Below are 9,142 nucleotides of genomic sequence, written 5' to 3' on the forward strand. Positions count from 1 at the left end.
GCCGCATCTAGCCGCCTGTCTGAATGCGATACATTCAAAAATTATATAAAGAAAATTAATCTGAAATGAAATTTTCTTGAATCTTTAATTAAATTAATAATTATTAAATTTATTTTAGTATAGAAATAGTTTGGGCATGGGAAGGATATATGTAGGCTACTTTCTATCTCTGGAACATATATGGCGGGACTTTTATCCCGAAAACCTCTATCACGCGATTGAAGCCGCAAGCGAGAGCTACATAATATAATGTGCATTGTATAACTGAACTGCCTAGACTGTCTTAAGTATGGCATCTGAATGTTAACCCTAAAAATTCCAAAATACAACAAAATGTTAAAATAAAGTACATTTAATTGTCTGACTGCGTCGGTACCATAGTTGTATTACGTGCACAGTACGACACGGCTCCGAAGTCCCGCGTTTGAATCTCGGATTGGGGAGAGAGATATTAGGCTTTTCTGCTCATGTCGGCGACGATGTCCGCCCGGAGTCAGGAATTTGGCCTCAATATTGCGATAGGCTCGCTCCTTATCACATCATAGGACAGAACACACAGGCAAAAAGTGGATGCCTTGCTGGCACCTCTGCGTAACCCATTGGGGATAAAGGTCTGATGTGTGTTTGTTTTTATTTATTTTACCTTACTAGAGCTAAGAATATAAAAGGACCGTCAAGGATAAATAATTTTTAAATATTATACCCCCCTTTGGCAAAGATTTAGTCTTATGTGAAATTAAAAACTGATAACTTATAATTAATAATTATTTAGTAAATATTGATGTTTTTACAAAATTGTACGTGATAATATATATTGTACAACGTAATTAATTATGATTATAATCAATAAAAAAATCTTTAATGGCTTTGTACGATCAAAAATAATTCGCAAGTATTTGCATTTTCCTCGAAATTATTTCCGATGAGGGCATCAAAAAGGTTTTAGCCAAATCAATTTCTCGAATATTACGTTTATGAAATTATCCTTAATAATAATTAATCGTAATCAAATATGAATAACTTCTTCGCCCGAAATAAATCTTAGAATAATACGTTTTTAATTTACCGTTCAAACCTTTCCTCACATAAGTTTAATCAAAATACATTTATTCAATTTAACAGTTCATAAAATTATCCTATTAAAAATATGAATACCAGGAATCCCCGAAACAAAAAGTAGAAGTTGACTCGACAACGCAGGGAATTGAAGCAATTTAGATGGAAACTGCGAGTCGATCGTTGATAATATTGACAGGGGATAATACGTGTTGCAATAGAAATAAAATAAGAGCGGGGATACCAAACTAGTCTAACGAGCACCGTGAAATGTAGGGTTAATACTAGATAATCATATGGCTAATATATTTAATATTGATGTATGTATGTATTTATATTGTATATATATATAATAAATCGGCAGAACCCGGTGTGCTTGAACATTGAAAGAGTAATAAAAAGACAAAGGGGTGACTAAAGGAGAATATTAGAGCACAAACCAGAGATTTTATAATTATTTTCCGTGTTTTTCTATTTGTTTGTCAGCGTATATCTTCAAAACTACTGATTTTTTTTTTATGTAATTTTCATAGGTGGGCGTAGTATAATTGGTAGCAAAATGTTGGGTTTGTTTGAAAAAAACTTGATATCGAAAAAAGTAATATTATTATACAGTATTACTACGAGAGTAGATTTATATAAGTTCACGTACAGTTGCGGGCACAGGTAATGTGTACTAATGTTAGAGAATCATGGTAGGACACGAAGTCAATATATAAATTAAAAATATATTTTCCATATTTTGAGTTGAATTCGCGTTCTGATAAGGTTTTGCAATAAATTATATCTAAGTTGTATTATATTAATTTGAAAAGGATCCGCTAGCCACAGCAAATTCTAATGCCTTTTTATTGTTACAGTAAACATATTTTTAAAGAAATAAAAAGTAATGAGCGTAATATTATTTTCTATATACGTTTTTTTAAATATTTGTAGTTATTAATAATAATAAATAAATAATAAGATTATTGCGTGGCAGCCCTGCAGTCGGCTGCTCAGCACTGATAACAAACAGACATCATCCGGATTTGTGTCGTCATGCGCACCGTCTTCTCAAATGTGCGCTCGATACGTTACCATCGGATTTGTCTACAAATTCAGCCGCTTGTCTTAAGTTTTTGTATTGTTAGGAAAATTATATATTATGTTGTGTATTTGTAATAGTTTATTTGTTCGTTTGGAAATTTGCAAATCCTTAATACATTGGATATCCTTAATAACTGCAAATCCTTGGTAAATTGTTTATTGAAGATGACCTACATTTTGTTAATAATTAGGGAAAATAAAAAAAATGTCTGAACCAAATGCCTGGCATATTAATTACTCATTTTTAAATCTCATTGTAAATTGTATTAAAAAAATATGGGACGATGGGACGAACTGTCGTAATAAATTAGAATTTATAAAAAACGTTTACCCTAATTTTGAGAAAGATATCTGAGTCATTTTGATACGTATTTGGTAATAGTTTTATTTATCAGGAAATAGATCATATTTTGATAATAATCAATGTGCACGGAAATGATCATAAAAATGTAAACTTCACGGAAATTCATTAATGTGCATTATTATAAAAGATTTTCCATAAATTTTAAAGTTTTAAATTGTAACCTATTTATATCTTATCCAAGACATATTGTTTGGACATTATGATAACATTTACAATATAAAAACATACGAATATATTCGTATAATTTATATATTCCTTTATAGCTTTTGTAGGTATTCAAATATACCAAAATAATTCCGCGTATAAAAACAAATTGATACCTGTCTACATATACCCTGTTACGAGCTACCCTTAAGGTTTAAAGCTCATAAATTGCGTAGCGAGCGCAGCGGAAGGGTAGCCAGTTCATTATTTAGTCCGTTTAAATCACTAAGTCCTTAAAAGACATTAGCAGGCTTTGTACCGTTATCGCAGTACACAAAAGAGATTTGGAATGAGCTTATAGGGGGAGTATCCTGTCACTTATTACTCATAATGTTTAGCTTAATGCAGCCGAGAACTTTATCGTTGATATGCATGACAATTAAATTAAACACGAATCCGTTTTAGCTAATTTATTGTTTTATTTTAATGCGAAGCGTTTTAAAAATGTTGATAAAATGTAATCGTCGAGCCATGAAACGAGTCCCACTCGTAGAATTAAACTTTTTATCGGACTTTATGTAGTTAATAGGAGCTATATGTATTATGTACACCAAAACCTCTTAGATGTCAAAAATATTCTAGGAATAGGTTTCTTCTATTTTTGCTTTTATGACTTCCATTTCACAACAATTATTCCTGCTAACTGATGACTTAACGTGCTCTCTATAGATTTGAGATTTTAAGTTTTTTGTTGACTTAAGGTTATAACTACATCCTATCTACGCGTCATGTTGGTTAGTCTGTACTATTAAATAAAAGTTTTCTAGTAAACAACGGCCGTGGCATAATTAAATTTATCATTATTATTTGGCCTTACTTCTAAATCATCATCAATCATCCTTATCAAATTGGTAAGGTGGCTTTAATTTTCATACGAAAATGTTATCCATCTGTAATATTTTTCGAATCAACATTATGATGCTCCGGTCCAGACGACATATTATATTTAAAGCACTCACGCTAATTGTTTCCGCCATTTGAATATTGCCGACGACAATTACTGGATTGGTCCATCGCCGCTGGTACAACGGGACCCTAAATTAATTGCTCCCTGCTCACTTTGTTTTATTTTGTTCTAAGTGATATTGAAAATGGGACTGCCGCCTTTTAATTGTTATTTTTAATGTCTTTTAAAGTAAATTTCAATGCATTGGGAAATGGATAATAGGGTTTTCTGATGTTTTTTTCTTTTAATAAAATTTTCCTGTTTAATTTTGGTGTAGCATGAAGTATGTCAAATTATAGTTATTTGCAATTTATTATACTAATTTTATGACATTAATGCTGTTAAAAGCATTACAAGGCACCACAACTACAATAGTTTTAATTTATAAACTAGCAAACTAAATTATCGAATTCACATTTTCATTTAGATTTACAAATTATACATGAATATTATAGATCTTGAACATCATTAACCCCCATGCACCGACAGTAACTTTAATTAGCTTGATAATATTTTAAATAATAAATTTATGTTGTAAGATTTCAAATGATAACATAATTAACAAACTTTATTAATATTCATTAGTATCATTGAAATTTCTCAGGTAAAGCCGCGAGCTATGTCAGTAACTAATTGGCTGTCCGTCGGCGACGGGACCACAAAAGCTACCGGTTGCTCATTAAAATTTAATCCTCAAGCCCTGAGGCAAATGTTTGACAACTAATTTGCTTGTGCAATATAACACCCAGATAGGAGCCTTCATATTACGTCATGGGTTTACAAATTCCGATATTTAATGACAGTACGATTTTAGTAAGCTGACGGATTTTTTATTGTAAAGATGAGTCGTGCATAAAATAATAAAAAAATCCGAAATTCGTTGGAAATATATCTAATGATTTATAAACTATCCCTACATACTGAAGGTTTACATTGACATTTTTACCAATACAATGTAGGCATGCGGTAAAACTTACGAGATGAATACTTTAAGTTTTTTATGCCATTATATATTTTGAAATCCTTAGGAGAGGTCTATGTTTAGCAGTTACCTTATGTGGTCGATAACGATAAAAGAATATACTTGAATGTAGCTCGTCGAGAGCTACGCGCCACTACTGCCTATAAACAGACTGGCTACCTAGAAACACACAGAAATAATCTACATGACACTAGATTGTATTCGTCATCTAGGAATATTCGATTTTAGCCTCTGAATTCCCAATCCCTATGACGACTAAATATTTACAATGATATTTGCACACTGCATATTGCATAAAAAGAAAATGGTGGTGATATTGACTCAACGGACTTGCGCTAACATCATAGGCCTATCTAAGGGGGGTTGTTTCGTCTCTGCCAGACCAAAAAATGTTTGGTGCCCACCTAAAGAATATTAGTTTATTTTTTAAAACGCCTAAAATTATCATCTGCATCTGATCAATTATCGGGGTGATAATACTGCTGCACTTAATATATCTGAAAATATATTAAATACACACGTATTATTGATTTTTTTTAAGTAGGCCAGCTTCACACTACTATATTTTATGTGCTTTATCCATACAAGTAAGATTTTGATAAGAACAACACAAATTCAATAAATTATTAGTATCGAGAGAAAATTAAGTCCATAACGACCTAAGATTCACCAAATTAGTAACCACCATTGAGGATGACCTACATAAATACTTGAATCAACGAATTTTTGGCCTAAATAGATATGCAGATATAGTGTCATCTGTTGAGATCAATAGATCCGGTGCCGCCGTGTCTGTCCGTCGGGACAGCGCGGCGCCCGCCGACGGCTCGCCGCGGCGCCGAGGGGACGCCATCTCATAAATCCCACAGTCGCAACCGTTGCCACTATGAGTTATATCCATTTTTTATTTGTTGACAGTCACTATTAATTAACTGCTTAAAATAATATTAATTGTTTTATTGATTTCGCGGAATACGCTTTGTTTTTCATAAACAAGCTGGATAAAGTTTTCGTAGAAATAAGCAATAGGGGGATTAATGGATTAGGCTTGAACGAACCTATTTCATTTTATCGACACAACTTTTCATAACTTGAAGAACTTACTTGAGTAAACGTCCTTGTTATGTTTATAGAAGATGTATATTAATACTACGTCCTTTCATTACGAGATCTAAATTGTTATAATGAGAATCCTCTTTGAGAGGACACGGATTTAATTTGGTGCGTGGACGCGGTCGCAGAGAGGGCGGTACCAACGTCGAGTTTAATCTCACTTCAAAGGATATACTGAAATTACACACTGTAAAACTACAGAGGACTAGCGATATTGTATTCAAATGAACACGCTTTGACTTCTGCGAATTAAATTTTTTAGACGTAATTAATACGGGCTTTAATTTTAATGCTAAATTGAAAATGTTTTGAGGTATCTTTTATCATGTTCTAATTTAAAAGGGTATGATTTAAATGGATATTGAATATTGTTTAACATAAAAAAAATTGATAATTAGTTTGTTTTTTCGAATAATTTGATTAATTAACGGTAAGGTCCTTAATAAATTAGAATAAATTATGAAAATTTTGCGAAATTAAAATATTCAAAGAGAAAGGTCATATCTCCAGAATCCTAAAATATGATGTATTTTATAGACTCCAAATCTATTATCTAAATTAGTTATTATAAATTTATCGAATTATCTTTTATCTCAACAATATAATCTCAACTTAGTTATTCTTATGTTTCGTGATTATTATAATTGTTAACAAAATTATAACTTTGAATATAAAACTTATTTTTGAGATCAAACCTAATAAATATTTTAAGATAACCACTTTGTGGCCATTATGGCAATAGCGAGCATGGATGTTGGCGCCGCGACGCGCGTCTCTAGACGTGGCGGGCAGACGTCGTGGCGCCCACTGATTTACTCCCTGGCGTCATAAAACGTGATGTGACGTCGTTTTACAGAGTAGACTTGAGTCTCAAACTTATTTGTGATGGTTATTGATGTACCGATTATATTTTATTACTTGTCTTCTTTCCAATGTTGTAACATTAATTGTATAATACGTTTAATAAGTTCTAAGTATATTCTATGTGTATAAATTATTAATACGTATACTATGATTGTATTTGCAAAGTTATATAAAGGTTAGATATTAGGACTTAACAAAATAATGTTTATATAAAAAAAAAAACTATTATTTCTCTGCTCCGATCTATATTACACTTACATCTAACGGTTGCTAGTTTATGTAATTTAGTGCTTAGAAATCAATTCATTTATCCATAACAAAATAAAATAAATCTCTATTCGTCCCTACTCTGCTCGCAGTCAGTCACATCGGCTATTGCTCGTTCAACCATCTCCACTAATGTTCGTCGTGTGCAAATATTTGAGTTGGCCAAGTCTTATTGATCAGGAGCAGGATCATGGCGCTCGCTCGCGCCGCTTCTGTCACGTCTCGAGTACTTGTAAGCACTGCGCGTGTGATGTCTCGCTGCACTTAGAGGGTTTGAGGGAACAAGCAAAAATGTACATGGGTGTTAAGTTGCTTGATGCTGGATACATTTTTACGCTTGTTGTAAAGATTTGAAAAGTCTGAACCTGAGAATATACCAGTTAACTTTACTAATGTGTTCTACTAATCACTGTTTTCTCACATACTTATATAAAAAAAATCCGAGAATAGACAAAACACTGATTTATAATAAACCTAAGTGACTAGCAAATCTGATTATAAAAGTGTAAATCTCAGATTGTATTCCAAGCTACACCGATAAAGTTGAGGCAGATGCCAATAATAATTCTTAAGTCGCTAATATCCTATGCTTCAAACCAGTTTTCGATAAAACGCTAATGAAAGTCTGGTGAGGGAACAAAAATAGAGGGCGAGGCCAGACTGTAGCAATACGTTTACAAATCTAGCTAACATCATATACAGATTTCCTAATTTAAATTTTATTTATCAGAGCGAACCGTTAAAATGTCATATCACTAAACAAAATACTCAACGATATTCCAGTTAACGAGTAACACAACAATGATATTATGATAATTAAGTTTTAAGTTTATTATGCGCATTTATATTGTTTTACATTGGCTGTTCAGTTGCCAATGTGGGCAGTGTTGTCGATAATACACGGAGACGTTCCGAGCTCCATTGAATTTCCGGCCGGTAACGACATTTCGGGCAAAATGCCACCGGAAATACCGTTAATGCATGTCAATTGTTGTGCCCTTAACTTTGTTAGTGAAACACTCGCGGTGTTTGATATTTTTCATCAAACTTTGTACTAGCTTGTTAGAAGCTAATGTCATCAGTGAGTTAGTTTAAAGTTATTATTGAAACCCAGGCACATTACTTTAGTAGCATAACACTGGTTTATGCTTAATAGTTAAAAAGTATTTCAGCGCTAATTAGCCTGTTTAACTCCTAGCCTGCATACTGAAGAAATAAAGTAAACCATAAAACGCATATAGATATGTAGCGCAAAATGTATTATTGGGAAATACCTAATACGTAGCACGTTTAGACTCACTCCGTCTGTCTTGATTTGTCTATTCCGTAGTCAAGCAGCAATGTCCAAGCATTGGTGTGTTCATTTAAAAGACATTGAACTATTAATTTATTAGTTGCAGGGTATTATTCGACTTATGTCTCAGCGTGACGAATGTAGCGCGGAGCTTTGCATTACGTTGCTACCCGAAATTCTAGATGGCGTTGTTTTATTTTTTGCCAGACGTAGCGGTATTTATCATTTGATTTTTTTTATAGCGACTGAGTTTCAGAGTAACAACTCAATAGCCAAATAATTTATTAATGAATAAATTGTATTTAGCCGTCAATAAATTTCCCGGATGTTGTATTTATATTACATTCCCCTCCTTTCTACTAGATTTGGTATATTTCCATTAAAAAGTCTATATTTTATACGACTAGAACATCATCAATATATTTTAAATAATTCATTTTTAAAAGTGCAATAGCTTAATTGGGTGTGGAACGGACTGCCAAGACGAATGTTCGCAGGTTCAAATCCCAAGGGCACACACCTCTGACTTTTCTAAAATCAAGTGTTTATTCTTTGTGAATTTATCGTTCGCTTTAACGGTGAAGGAAAGGATCGTGAGGAAACCTGCACATCTGAGAAGTTCTCTATAGGAATTTCGAAGGTGTGTGAAGTCTACCAATCCGCACTAGGCCAGCGTGGTGGACTAAGGCCTAATCCCTCTCAGTAGTAGAGAGGCCTGTGCTCAGCAGTGAGCAAGTGTATAATACAGGACTGATATTATTATTATTTATTATTAATTAATTTTGAAATGATTTTTAATCTATTACAACTGCACTCACTTTTCATATAAGCGCCCACACAATGCACTTTCTTCCATTTTAATTCACAAGAAGCACGCAGTTCGCGCCCGTTGCTCGCCTCCCACTGCGTGTCGCCTGTCTCATGCGGCTTCCCTACGCGTCGGTTCCTAACAAAGGGTTGCACTCG

Source organism: Manduca sexta, chromosome 24 (assembly GCF_014839805.1).
Source record: "Manduca sexta isolate Smith_Timp_Sample1 chromosome 24, JHU_Msex_v1.0, whole genome shotgun sequence".
In the NCBI taxonomy this organism is placed as follows: Eukaryota; Metazoa; Arthropoda; class Insecta; order Lepidoptera; family Sphingidae; genus Manduca; species Manduca sexta.